Source organism: Papio anubis, chromosome 7 (assembly GCF_008728515.1).
Source record: "Papio anubis isolate 15944 chromosome 7, Panubis1.0, whole genome shotgun sequence".
NCBI lineage: Eukaryota > Metazoa > Chordata > Mammalia > Primates > Cercopithecidae > Papio > Papio anubis.
Genome location: NC_044982.1, coordinates 29,516,003 through 29,530,640, shown reverse-complemented (window position 1 = coordinate 29,530,640; position 14,638 = coordinate 29,516,003).

Below are 14,638 nucleotides of genomic sequence, written 5' to 3'. Positions count from 1 at the left end.
CTGAGGCAGGCGAATCACAAGGTCAGGAGTTCGAGACCAGCCTAGCCAATATGGTGAAACCCCGTCTTTACTAAAAATACAAAAACAATTTAGCCAGGCATGGTGGCACAGGCCTGAGTCCCAACTACTCGGGAGGCTGAGGCAGAAGAATCGCTTGAACCCGGAAGGCAGAGGTTGCAGTGAGCCAAGATCCCACCATTGCATTCCAGCCTGGGTGACAGAGTGACAGTCCATCTAAAAAATAAACAAATAATTGAAAATAAATAAATAAATAAATAAATAAAAATATTAGCTGAGCGTGGTGGCGCCCACCTGTAATCCCAGAAACTTAGGGAACTGAGGTAGGAGAACTGCTTGAATCCGGGAGGCAGAGGTTGCGGTGAGCTGAGATCATGCCACTGCACTCCAACCTGGGCTACAGTGGGAGACTCCGTCTCAACAACAATAAAAAACAGTTAAGGTCAGGTGCAGTTGCTCATGCCTATAATTCCAGCACTTTGGGAGGCCAAGGCCGGTGGATCACTTGAGCTCAGGAGTTTGAGACCAGCCTGAGCAACATGGTGAAACCCCATCTCTACAAAAAATAAAAAAATTTACCAGGTGTGGTGGCATGCACCTGTAGTCCCAGCTACAGGCTGAGGTTGGAAGATTGCTTGAGCCCAGGAGGTTGAGGCTGCAGTGAGCCATGATTGTGCCATTGTACTCCAGCCTAGGCAGCAGAGTGAGACCCTGTCTCAAATAAAATAAAATAAAATAGAATAAAAGTTAAATATCATGTTCGGCTAGGCACGGTGGCTCACACCTGTAAATCCAGCACTTTGGGAGCCCAACACAGAGTATTTCTTAAGGCCAGGAGTTTGAGACCAGCCTAAGCAACATAGTGAGACTCTGTCTCTACAAGAAAATCAAAATAAAACATTAGCCAGGTGTCGTGGTGTGTAGCCTGTAGTCCCAACTACTTGGTAGGCTGAGGCAGGAGGATTGCATGAGCCCAGGAGTTCCAGGCTTCGGTGAGTTTTGATTGCGCCACTGCACTCCAACCTGAGTGACAGGGCAAGACCCTATCTCTAAAAATTAAAAGAAAATCATGTGTAATTATAGGATGACTGCCCCCGCCCCATGTCCACCAGCGTCAAGCAAGGCTAGGAACAGGGGGCAGGGGTTTCTCTTCTTCCCCTCCCGCATGGAGTCCTTTCATTTCCAGGATTTGAGGTTGGTGTGTGATGGGTTGGGGGATGAGAGGTGCAGTGGAGCAGCCACAGATCTTGTTCTCTTGGCCACCACTGCCTGATGGGCAATGCCTTCTGCGGGCAGGCTTCCAAGTGGGGTATGTGGTGGAGTTGTCTAGGGAGAGGGTTACTGTGGCTAGATGTCTTCCCTCTCAGCTCTACCCTCCAGAGGTCCACCATTGAGATTCCTCCCCAGCCACCTCCCCAGTGTTCATGGAGAAACTCATGCACCCTTACTTGACCGAACAGGGCATGCGACCCGCTCCACTGCTGCCGGCTCTGTGCGGCTGCCTCTGTCCACTCTCCTTCCCTTTCCTGCCTCCATTGGACCATGGGATGCCAGCCCCTTCCTTTACAGGTACCCCACTTTCTGTGAGCAAGTCTCCAGGAGCTCACCCCTACTTCCAGAAAGCGGAGGGGGAAGCAGAGCCCCTACCCTAGCTTGGGAACAAGGGCAGTTTCAGGGGCGTGCGGTCTGTGCACTTCCATGAGGCCTCAGGCCAGAAGTGCTGGCAGTTGGTTCAATGCTCTTTTGTCTTGAAGTTTTATAATTTTTGAATTAGGGGCAACTTGTTTTCATTTCACACTGGGGTCCAAAAATTATTTAGGTGGGTCTTGCCTTTGAATGACTGCTCTGACCTCATCTGCTCATAAAGAGGAGGAGGGTTTCTGGTGATGGTGGGAGTGGAGAGCTGGTTCTGGAGCCTGTCGAGGCCCCAGGAGGTGCACAGTGGTTTTCACCTCTCTTTAGAGTGGAAGATGCTCCACACACATTAACCCGCTTTAGGTTCCGGTCATCAGCTTCCAGGCAATAGGATCGAAATGAATCAGCATCCTCCTGCAAATACAAGCATCCCTCAACATCTAAACACTCACTATCCCCAAATGGGAATTGAATAGATTCAGATCATCTGCTTTTGTTTTTTGCAACAATGAACTCGTGTTGCATGCACTGTTTTATAACCTCCTTTTTTTTCACTTAATATGTTGTAAACATATCTTCATGTTGAAAATATTAATCTACAATCTAATATTCAGCATCTGTTTCAGGTACATACTGCCTTGTAACAAACCACCCAAGAAACCAATGGGTTAAATCAATGATGATTTATTGTTTCTCACTCTTCTATGGATTGGCCAGGCACCCCTGACCATCCACAAGAAATACAGCATCTAGAGAGAGAAAGACTGGGTTCCAGTCTTTGCCAAGCCTCTTCCTGCGCATGTGGTCTTGGCCAAGTTATTGAACCTCGGTTTCCTCATCTATACAGCGTTACAAATTATAATAATGATGTCTCCCTTACCTGTGATATTTTGAAGATTAACTGAGAACTATAATAATAGTATCGACCTGTGTCTATCTATCCACATAGATAGATACACGTGTTAATGTGTGTGAGGTATAACAAATGTTAGCGATTACTGTTACTGTTGTTATTATTTGGAATGCCTTGGCAAGGGGCTAGGCTAGTAAGGAAGTTGCTGGGGCAAGGAGGTAGCTGGCTCTCCAGCTCATCACAATGTGAGGCATCGGAGAGAGGGAGGATTCCTGCTTAAGACAGAAAGATCTGAAAGGAAACAGTGGACAGACCTGAGAATATTAAGCATTGCTCGGCCAAAAGGGAATTGAAGGCAAGGAAAAAGTCGTCTCACTGTAGCCTAAAGGCACTTAGTAGTTAGCTATATTTTCCTACAACTAATAATATGCTGGCAGTAAAGTCAGGGTAATATATGCTCAAAAGTGGGTAGGGCCAACTTAGAGGCATCAGACCCATGGGTGTCCACAGCCTCTATTCCTGCCCACTCCACCAAGAGCCCCTTAGGCTGTTCCAGTATACGGAGGAGCATGCAAGGACCAAGGGAGTATCTTGGAAGGACAGGAGAAGCGGTGTCAGGGAGCCCAAGGCTAGATCCTGATGGTTTCCTGATATCCTATTTCAATTCCCAAACATCCTATTTCAGTTCTTTCATTTTTACTTTCAGAGATTCCAACATGTAGAGATTCATGTCTTTGTGTCTTTTGAAAAATGAAATATTTAAAACAAACAAAAATATATAAACAATAACACACCAAAAATCCATGCTCTTATGGCTCACGGTTATAAAAATAAAAATAAAATCCATGCTCTTGCCACCAGCGTAAGAAAGAAAACATTAAATTGTCTTTGATGTACTTCCTAATCCCCTCCTCCTACCTTCCTTCAAGAGGTAACCACTCTCCTGAACCCTGGCATTGACTATGCACGGGCACTCTTTTTAATTTTTTAAATATATAAATAAATCTGATAGGAAAGTTGAATTACTTTACAGCGATTTGAGTTCCCGTGAAGGGCTTTTGTGTACTCTGCCAGGGTGTAGATGATGTCTGAAGAGGCTTCAAGGAAACCAGAGAGAAAACCTGATGAAAGGAACAGAGCCTACATAATGGGTGACAATATCAACTGGAATAATACACATGTAATTAGACTTGGGGAGCATGAACTTTTTTTTAAAATAATGGCTAAATTCTTTTAATCCAAAATAATCTAAGAATTATTAGTATTACTAAGAATTAATAAGAGAGTTTAGCAAAGTTGCTGAATTAAACAATCAGTGTATAAAAACCAACCAGCCTGGGCAACATAGTAAGACCCAGTCTCTACAAAAAATACAAAAAAATTAGCTGGGCAAGGTGGCATGCACCTGTTGTCCCAGCTGCTTGGGAGGCTGAGGTGGGAGGATCACTTGAGCCTGGGAAGTTGAGGCTACAGTGAGCCAAGATCGCACCACTGTACTCCAGACTGGGCGATGGGAGTGAGACCCTGTCTCAAATAAATAAATAAAATAAATTAATAAAAATAAAAATCAATTACATCCTATACAGCAGCAACAGATAATTTGAAAATGAAAAAAAATTCAGTGTATAATTTATATAATATAAATATATTTGAATTTAGAAATAATTTTTTTAAGCGCTATGCAAGACCTTCATAGAAAAAATTATAAAACTTTACCATATTCTTGGTATACAAATACACCGTATTCTTGAACTGGAAGATTTAATAATTTAAGGATATCAATTCACCCCAAATTATTTATAGATTTAATCCAATCTGAGCCAAAGGTATCATCAGGTTTGTTTTTAGAACTGGACAAGCCGATTCTAAATACAAAGAGTTAAAAAAGGACAAGATACTCTAGAAGTTGAATAAGGTAGGAGAACTTGCTCTCTCAGATTTTAAGTTTACAGTAAACTTACAGTAATGGTGGTTTCAGGTATAGACAAATAGGCCAGAAGAACAGAGAGCCCAGAAACAGATCCCACTTATTCAGACACTTGACTTGTGACAGAGGTGGCGCTGCAGAGCAGTCAGGAAAGGACAGTCTTTTAAATAAATGTTAATGGAGTTCTGCAGGTAAAAATTGAAATTGGATTCCTATTGCCCATATACACAGAAATCCGCTCCAGGTGTGTTTTGTTGTTGTTGTTGTTGTTCAGACAAAATTAACATAAAAGTCACCATTTAAACCACTTTTTTTTTTTTTTGAGACGGCTTCTTGCCCTTGTCACCCAGACTGGAGTGCAATGGCATGATCTTGGCTCACTGCAACCTCTGCCTCCTGAGTTCAAACGATTCTCCTGCCTCAGCCTCCCGAGTAGTTGGGATTACAGGCACGTGCCGCCACACCCGGCTAATTTTTTTGTATTTTTAGTAGAGATGGGGTTTCGCCATGTTGACCAGGCTGGTCTCAAACTCCTGGCCTCAGGTGATCTGCCCGCCTCGGCCTCCCAAATTGCTGGGATTATAGGCATGAGCCACCGCGCCTGGCCTTAAACCATTTTAAAAAAATACAGTGTTTTTTTGTGTGCACAGAGTTGTGCAACCATCACCAATAATTACAGAACGCTTTCATCACCCCAAAAAGAAAACCGTATACCCATGAAGCAGTCAGTTCAGTCCCTCCATCAGTCTCACCGCCACCATGACCACCCCCCAACACTCTGCTCCTGCTAGTGAACAACCTACTTTCTACCTCTATGGATTTACCTATTCTGGACATTTTGTATAGACAGAATCATACAATATGGGGCCTGTTGTATCTGGCCTCTTTCACTTAGAATGTTTTCAAGATTCATCCATGTCATAGAACATATCAGTACTTCATTCGTTTTTATGGCTGAATAATAGTTCATTGTATAGATACATCACATTTTGTTTATTCATTGATTCGTTGATAGATATTTGAGTTGTTTCCGCTTTTTGGCTGTTATGAATAACGTTGCTGTGAACATTCATGTACACATTTTGTTTGAACATGTTTTCAATTTTCTCGCATATATATCTAGGAGTGAAATTGCTGGGACATATGTACTGCTATATTTAACTCTTTGGAGAACTGCGAAACTATTTTCTACAGTGGCTGCACCATTTTACATTCCTATCAGCAATGTATGAAGGTTTCAATTTCTTTACATCCTCACCAATGCCTGTTATTTTCCATTTTGTGTCCATCCTAGAGGGTGTGAAGTAGCATCTCATTGTGGTTTTGATTTCTGTTTCCCTAATGACTAACGATGCTGAGTATATCTTCATGTGCTTATTAGCCACTTATATATCTTCTTTGGGAAAACATCTATTCAAGTCCTTTGCTTGTTTTTAAAAACTGGGTTGTCTTTTTTTATTGCTGAATTGTAAGAGTTTTAAAAAAATATATTCTGGATACGGCCGGGCACGGTGGCTCTTGCCTGTAATCCCAGCACTTTGGGAGGCCGAGGCGGGCGGATCACGAGGTCAAGAGATCGAGACCATCCTGGCTAACACAGTGAAACCCCATCTCTACTAAAAATACAAAAAATTAGCTGGGCATGGTGGTGGGTGCCTGTAGTCCCAGCTACTCAGGAGGCTGAGGCAGGAGAATGGCGTGAACTTGGGAGGTGGAGCTTGCAGTGACCGAAGTGGAGCCACTGCACTCCAGCCTGGGCGACAGAGCGAGGCTCCGTCTCAAAAAAAAAAAAAAGAAAGAAAAAGCAAAAAAATATATACATGTATTTTTTTCTGGATACTAGTCCCGTATCTAATATGTGATTTGCAAATATTTTATTCCATTCTGTGGGTTGTCTCTCCTGAGAGTGTCCTTTGATGCAAAAGGTTTTAAATTTTGGTGAAATTCAATATATCAACTTTTCTTTCATTTCCTGTACTTCTGGTGTCATATTTAAGAAACCTTGTCTAATTCAAAGTCACAAAGATTTACACCTATGTTTCCTTCTAAAAGTCTCAGTGTTTTAGGTCTCTTACATTTAGGACTCTGATAGGCTCTGAGTTAATTTTTTGATATGGTATGAAGTAGGGGATCCAAATTAATTCTTTCTTTTGCATATAAATATTGAATTATTTCAGGACTATTTGTTGACAAGACCATTCTTTCCACCATCAAATGATCTTGTCACCTTTGTTGAAAACTGACCATAGATGTATGGGTTTATTTCTGGATTATACCAGTACCACATTGTTCCGATTACTGAAGCTTTGTGGTACATTTTGAAATTGAGAAATGTCAGTCCTTCAACGCTGTTTTTTTTTTTTTTTCTTTTCAGGACTGTGATCAGCATTCAGATGTCTTATAATTCCATATAAATTTTAGAATTAGCTTGTATATATCTACAAAGAAGTCAGCTGGAATTCTGATAGAGGTTGCACTGAATCTGTAGATCATTTTGAGGAGTATTGTCATCTTAAAAATACTAAGATTCAGACTAGGAAACATAGTGAAACCCCATCTCTACAAAAAATACAAAAATTAGCCAGGTGTGGTGGTCCCAGCTACTTGGGAGGCTGAGGTAGGAGGATCACTTGTGCTCAGGAGGTTGAGGCTGAAGTGAGACATGACCAAGCCATTGTACTCCAACTTAGGCAACAGAGAGAGACCTTGTCTCAAAAAAAAACAAAATAAACAAACAAAAAAAACAGAGAAAGTCTTCCAATTCATGAATATGGGATGTCTTTTATTTATTTTTGTTAAAAAATTTTTTTTCAACTATAGTTTTCAGTGTACAAATCTTTTTTTTTCCTTTTTTTTTTTTTAGATGGAGTCTCACTCTTGTTGCCCAGGCTGGAGCGCAGTGGTGCAATCTCGGCTCACTGCAACTTCTGCCTCCTGGGTTCAAGCAATTCTCCTGCCTCAGCCTCCTGAGTAGCTGACCTCAGGTGATCCTCCCGCCTCGGCCTCCCAAAGTGCCAGGACTACAGGCATGAGCCACCACGCCCAGCCTCAGTGTACAAATCTTATACTTACTTGGTAAAATTTGTTCCCAATTATTTTATGTTTTTCAATGCTACTGTTAATGAAATTCTTAATTTTATTTTTAGATTGTTCATTGCTAGTGTATGGAATTACAACTGATTCGTGTACACTAAAACTTCACTAAACTTGTTTATTAGCTCTAATAGTGTTTTCTTGTAGATTCTTTAAGGGTTTCTATATATAAGAGTATGTGATCTGCAAATAGAGACAGGTTTACTTTTTCCTTTCCAATCTGATTGTCTTTTATTTATTTATTGACTAATTACCCTAGAAGAATTGTCAATGCATTGTTGAACAGAAGTGAAAAGAGCTGACATCCTTACCTTATTCCTAACTGTAGAGGGAAGGTTTTCAATCTTTTATAATTAAGTAGGATGTGAGCTGTGGGTTTTTCATAGATGCCTGTTTTCGACTGAACTGTATCCCTCCCAAATTCACATATTGAAGCTCTAACCCACAACGTGATTGTATTTGGAGACAGGACATATTTAGGAGGTAATAAAGGTTAAATGAGATCATAAAGAGAGGGCCTTGGCCTGGCTCAGTGGCTCACTCCTGCAATCCCAGCACTTTGGGATGCCAAGGTGGGCTGATCACCTGAGGTCAGGAGTTCAAGACCAGCCTGGCCAACATGTGAAACCATGTCTCTACTAAAAATACAAAAAATTAGCTGGGCATAGTGGCATGCACCTATAGTTCCAGCTACTCGGGAGGTTGAGGCATGAGAATCCCCTGAACCCAGAAGGCAGAGGTTGCAGTGAGCCAAGATCACACCACTGCACGCTAGCCTGGATGACAGAGTGAAATTTTAAAAATAATTAGCCATGTGTGGTGGCATGCACCTGTAGTCCCAGCTGCTCAGAAGGCTTAAGTGGGAGGGTCATTTGAACCCAAGAGGTTGAGGCTACAATGAGCCATGATCACACCACTGCATTCTGGCCTGGGCAACAGAATGAGACCTTGTCTTAAAAAAAAAAGAAAAAGAAAGAAGAGGAGGAGACACTAGAGATATCTCTGTCTTCACATAAGCACAAAGAAAAGGCCATGTGAGGACACAATGGGAAGGCAGCCATCTACAAGCCAGAAAGGCCTCACCAGAAATAAACCCTGACTTTGATTTTGGACTTCCAGCCTATAGAACTGGAATAAAATAAATGTCTGTTGTTTAAGTCAACCAGTGTGTAGTATTTTCTTATGGCAGCCCACACAGGCTAATATAATGCCCTTTATAAGGTTGGAGAAGTTCTCTTCTAGTTTGTTGAGTGTTATGGGGTTGTTTTTTTTTTTAATCAGGAAAGAGTATTGGATTTTGTTAAGTGTTTTTTCTGCATCAATTGAGATGATTATGTGTTTTTTCTTTTAATCTTTTAATATAGTGTAGTACACTGATTGATTTTCGTCTGTTGAACCATCCTTGCATTCTGGAGATAAATCCCACTTGGTCATGGTATATAATCCTTTAAATATGCTGCTGGATTTGGTTTGCTAGTATTTTGTTAAGAATTTTTGCATCTATATTCATAAGGGATGTTGGTTTCTTGTTTTCTTGTCTTGTGATATCTTTGGCTTTGGTACTAGGATAATACTGGCCTCACAGAATGAGTTCAGAAGGGTTCCATCCTTTTCTTTTTAGGGGAGGCGTTTGAGGAAAAAATAGTGTTAAGTGTTTAAACACTTGGTAGAATTTGCTAGTGAAGCCATCTGATCCTGTGTTTTTCTTTGTTTGAAGTTTTCTTTTAAAATTTTAGTTACTGATTCAATCTCCTTTCTTGTTATTGATCTATTTATGTTTTCTATTTCTTCTTAAATAAGTTTTGGTAGCTTATTTGTCTAGGAATTTGTCCATTTCATCTAGGTTGTGTAATTTGTTGGGATACAGTTGTTCATAGTATTCTCTTATAATCTTTTAAAATTATTATTTTTATAAGGTCATTATTAATGTTTGTACTTTCATTCCTAATTTTAGTAATTTGGGTCTTCTCTTTTTTTTTCTTATTCAGTCCAGATAAAGATTCATCAATTTTGTTGATTTTTAAAAATTTTGTTGATGTTTTCAAAACACTAACTTTTGGTTTTGCTCATTCTCTCCATTGTTTTCTGTTCTCTATTTCATTTGTCTCCACCCTAATCTTTATTATTTCCTTCTTTCTTCTTGTTTTGGATTCAGTTTGTTCTTCTTTTTCCAGTTTCTTAAGGTAGAAGGATATGTTATTCACTTGCAACCTTTGTTTTTTTTTATGTTGACATTTACAACTATAAATTTCCCTCTAAGCACTGCTTTTACTAAATCCCATAAGTTTTTGCATGTTGTATTATAGTTTTCATAGATCTCAAAATATTTTCTAATTTACCTTGCAATTTATTCTTTGACCCATTGGTTATTTAAGGGTGTGTTATTTAATTTCCACATATTTATGAGTTTCTCAGGTTTCTTTCTGTTATTGATTTCTAGTTTTATTCCATTGTGGTCAGAAAACATACTTTGTTATGATTTTAATCTTTTAAAATTTATTGAGACTTATTTTGTGTTCTGATTTATACTGGAGAATGTTCTATGTGCACTTGAGAAGAATGTGTATTTTGTCATTGTTGAGTGGAGTGCTCCATAAATATCTGTTAGGTCTAGTTTGTTTATAGTACTCTTCAAGTCTTCTATATCCTTATGATCTTTTTTTTAAAATTTTTCTTTTTGAGATGGAGTTTTCACTCTTGTTGCCGAGGCTGAGGTGCAATGGCACAATCTCATCTCACTGCAACCCTTACTTCCTGGGTTCAAGTGATTCTCCTGCCTCAGCCTCCCGAGTAGCTGGATTACAGGCATCTGCCACCACACCCAGTTAATTTTTGTATTTTTAGTAGAGACAGGGTTTCACCATGTTGGCTAGGCTGGTCTTGAACTCCTGACCTCAGGTGATCCGCCTGCCTTGGCCTCCCAAAGTGCTAAGATTACAGGTGTGAGCCACCACACTCGGCCTCCTTGATGATCTTCTGTGTAGTTGTTCTATCTATTATTTAAAGTGGAATATTAAAATCTACAACTGTTATTAATTGTCTATTTCTCTAATTATTTCAGGTTTTGCTTCATATATTTTGGGGCTCTGTTGTTGGGTGCATATATCTTTATAATTGTTATGTTTCTTGATGGAGTATCCCTGTTACCATTATATAATGTCATTCTTTGTCTCTTGTAACAATTTTTGTCTTAAAGTCTATTGCTTCCAATATTAGTATAGCCACCCCCACTCCCTTTGGTTACTGTTTTCGTGGTATACTTTTTTTCCATCCTTTCATTTTCAGCCTATTTGTATCTTTGAATGTAAAGTGAATCACCTGTAGATAGCACATAGTTACATCATTTTAAAAAACTCATCTGCTAATATCTGCCTTTTGATTGGAAAGTTTAATTCATTTACATTTAAAGTAATTAAGGAAGTACTTACTTCTGCTGTTTTGCTATTTGTTTTCTGTGTTTCATACCATTTTTGTTCCTTATTTCCTTTATTACTGCCTTCTTTAGTGTTAAATATATTTTTTATTTTATTTTATTTTACTTTATTTGCAATAGGGTCTTGCTCTGTCACCCAGGCTAAAGTGCAGTGGCACAATCTTGGCTCACTGACACCTCCACTTCCCAGGCTCAGGTGATCCTCCTGCTTCAACCTCCCAAGTAGCTGAGACTACAGGTGCACACCACCATGCCGGCTTAATTTCTGTATTTTTGTAGAGATGGAATTTTGCCTTATTGCCTAGGCAGGTCTTGAATTCCTGGGCTCAAAGGATTCACCCGCCTCAGCCTCCCAAAGTACTGGGATTACAGGCATGAGCTACCATGCCTGGCTGATATTTTCTAATAAACTATTTAATTTCCTCATCTTTTCTTTTACTATATATTTTTTAGTTATTTTCATAGTGGTTGTCCTGAGGATTAAAATTAACATTTAATTTATAACAATCTAGTTTAGATTAATACTGTTTCAGTATAAGAACTTCATTACTATATAGTTCTATCCCCATCTTTATGTTGCTCTTGTCACAAATTCCATCTTTACACATTTGTGCCTATCATAGATATATATCATCAATTTTTACTTATATAGTTGCCTTTCAAATAATATGGGAAAAAATAAGAGATACAGACCAAAAATACATTAATATTGACTTTTATATTTACCTTTACCAGTATTCTCTATTTCTTTATGTGGAATCAAATTACTGCCTACTGTCCTTTCATTTCAGCATGAGAGACTCCTTTTAACATTTCTTATAGGGCACTATTGACAAACTCTCTGTTTTTATTTGGAAATTTCTTAATTTCTATTTCATTCCAGAGGGATAGTTTTGCTGGATATAGCATTCTTGGCTGACAGCTATTTTTCTTTCAGTCCTTGTAATGGTCTATCCCATTGCCTCCTTACCTCCATGGTTTCTAGTGAGAAATAAGCTGTTAATCTTATTAAGCATTACTTCTATGTGTTAAACTGCTTGTCTTTTGCTGCTTTCAAGATTCTATCTTTGTCTTTATCTTTGAACAGTTTAATTATAACATGTTTCAATGTGGACCTCTTTGAGTTTATACTACTTGGAGTTTCTTAGATGTATAGACTAATGTTTTCCATCAAATTTGGAAAGTTTTTGCCCATTATTTCTTTCAAGTATTCTTTCTATTAGACTCCCCTACCTCCTCTGGAACTCCCATTATGCGTATGTTGTGGTATACTTGGTGATGTCTTTTAAAAGTCTGCTCGTTATTCTATATCTTTCTTTTTTATGCTCCTCCGACTGAGTAATCTCAGTGACTTATCTTCAAGTTCACTGATTCTTTCTTCTGCCTGCTCAAATCTGCTGTTGAGTCTCTCTAATAAAATTGTCCTTTCAGTAATACTTTTAAGCACTAGAATTTATATTTGGCTCTTTTTTATAAGTTTGATATTTTTATTGATATTCTCTATTTGTGAGATATTCTAATGGTTTTCTTTAGTTCTTTGTACATGGTTTCCTTTAGCTTTTTGAGCATATTTTAAATGGTTGAATTAAAGTCTCTTAAAAGTAAGCCCAATGTCTGGGCTTCCTCAGGAATAATTTCTATCAATTGTCAGTTTTCTTCTGTAGGGGCCATACTTTCTTGTGTTTTTTCCATGCCTCATAATTTTTGTAGAAAACTGAACATTTTGAATATTATAATTTGGCAACTCTGGAAATCAGATTTTTCTTGGGTTCGTTGTTCCTGCCTGTTGTAATTGTTGCTGTTTGTTTGTTTAGTGCCTTTTCTGAACTAATTTTGAAAACTCTTTGTGTGTGCATGTGTGTGTGTGTGTGTCTGTGTGTATGGTCACAGAAGTCTCTGTTCCATTAGCTTAATGATCAGCTAGTGATCGGACAAGAGATTTCCTTAAACACCTGGGACAAAAAAACAGTAAAATTTCCCAGTCTTTATAGATAAGCCTGTGTGTGCTGTTGGGACATGCCTTCAGAGTTCAGTTAGGCAGTTTACAACTCTGCCTTTGTCTTCAATTTCTTCTTGCATAGAGACTGAAGGTCATGCAGAGGTGAGAGCTTAGGGTTTTCTCATGTTTTTCTTGAGCATGCACTTGTTCTCTAGATTCCCATGAATATGTCAGAGCTTTTCAAAATCCTTATTTTGAATAGAATCTCACAAAGTGCAAGAAGAGACATCTTCCTGGAAAGGGATTCTGGATGAACAAAGAACATTTAGAGGGTTTTAATAGATTACCTGGCTCATAATCTGTGAGTGAACTGAAGGAGAATGACTGACCCCTCAGAGGCAGCTGCCATGTTATACTGACCAAAGTAGTAAAGAAGTAAGGAAACAAGTCTGAAGAAGAGAAGAGGAAGTTTTCCTAGTACCACTTCCAAACCATGTGTTTCTTATAGGGCTGGAGTATGAAAAGGAGGGTTGCAGAATGAGGTGTATCAAAACCATCTGGAACCAACTTGTCCCCATTCCAGGAAACCCTCACCCACAGCTCCAACTTGCTCAGGCAGTAACCATGATGGAATTTTTTTTTTTTTAACATTTGTCACCTTTCTTTATTGTAATAGTTTATCTGAAAGTACACAAAAATTAATAAATTGCTTTTACTATGCAATTCTGAAATATCAAGTCTACTGCCTTCAATAAAAAAATTAGTAACTACTTTTATGACGTTAAGGTCAAGTAATCATTTGTAAAGACAGTATCAACTGCGACTTTTTGGCACTTATGACTAATCCATTATAAACAATTATCAATCTTAAAAACACAGCTCCAGTAAATGTGTAGTTACCCTGGGTACAGATAAGGAAGTACAAGGCCGGCATGATCGCTTATGCCTGTAATTACAGCACTTTGGGAGGGCGAGGCAGGTGGATCATATGAGGCCAGGAGTTCAAGACCAGCCTAACCCACATGGCAAAACCCTGACTCTACTAAAAATACAAAAATAAATTAGCCAGGCATGGTGGTGCTTGCCTGTAATCCCAGCTTCTCGGGAGGCTGAGGCATGAGAATCAGAGAATCACTTGAACCCAGGGGACAGTGGTTGCAGTGAGCCAAGACCATGCTACCGCACTCTAGCCTGGGTGACACAGGGAGTGAGACTCTGTCTCAAAAAAAAAAGAAAGTACAAGAAACTCACTGGTTATGCTAAACCAAATAAATGAAAAGCAGCAAAACTGATTTTTTTTTTTTTTTTTTGAGACAGAGTCTGTCTGGTCTGTCGCCCAGGCTGGAGTGCAAGGGCGCGATCTCAGCTTACTGCAACCTCCACCTTCCGGGTTCAAGTCATTCTGCTGCCTCAGCTTCCCAGGTGGCTGAGACTATAGGCATGTGGCACCACACCCGGCTGATGAGGTTTCACCATGCCGGCCAGGCTGGTCTCGAACTCCTGGACTCAAGTGATCCGCCCACCTTGGCTTCCCAAAGTGCTGGAATTACAGACATTAGCCACAGCAACTGGCTGCAAAACTGATTTTATACTGTGGGTTTATACAAATAAACAAAATCCTTTCTGTTTTTCTATATTTTTTCTTACATTTCTTATAAAAATAACAGAATGCTTCGTTTTGTTCACTTCAATAGGACAAAGTCCTTAGAGAAAGATTGAAAAGAGCTGATAATCAAACTC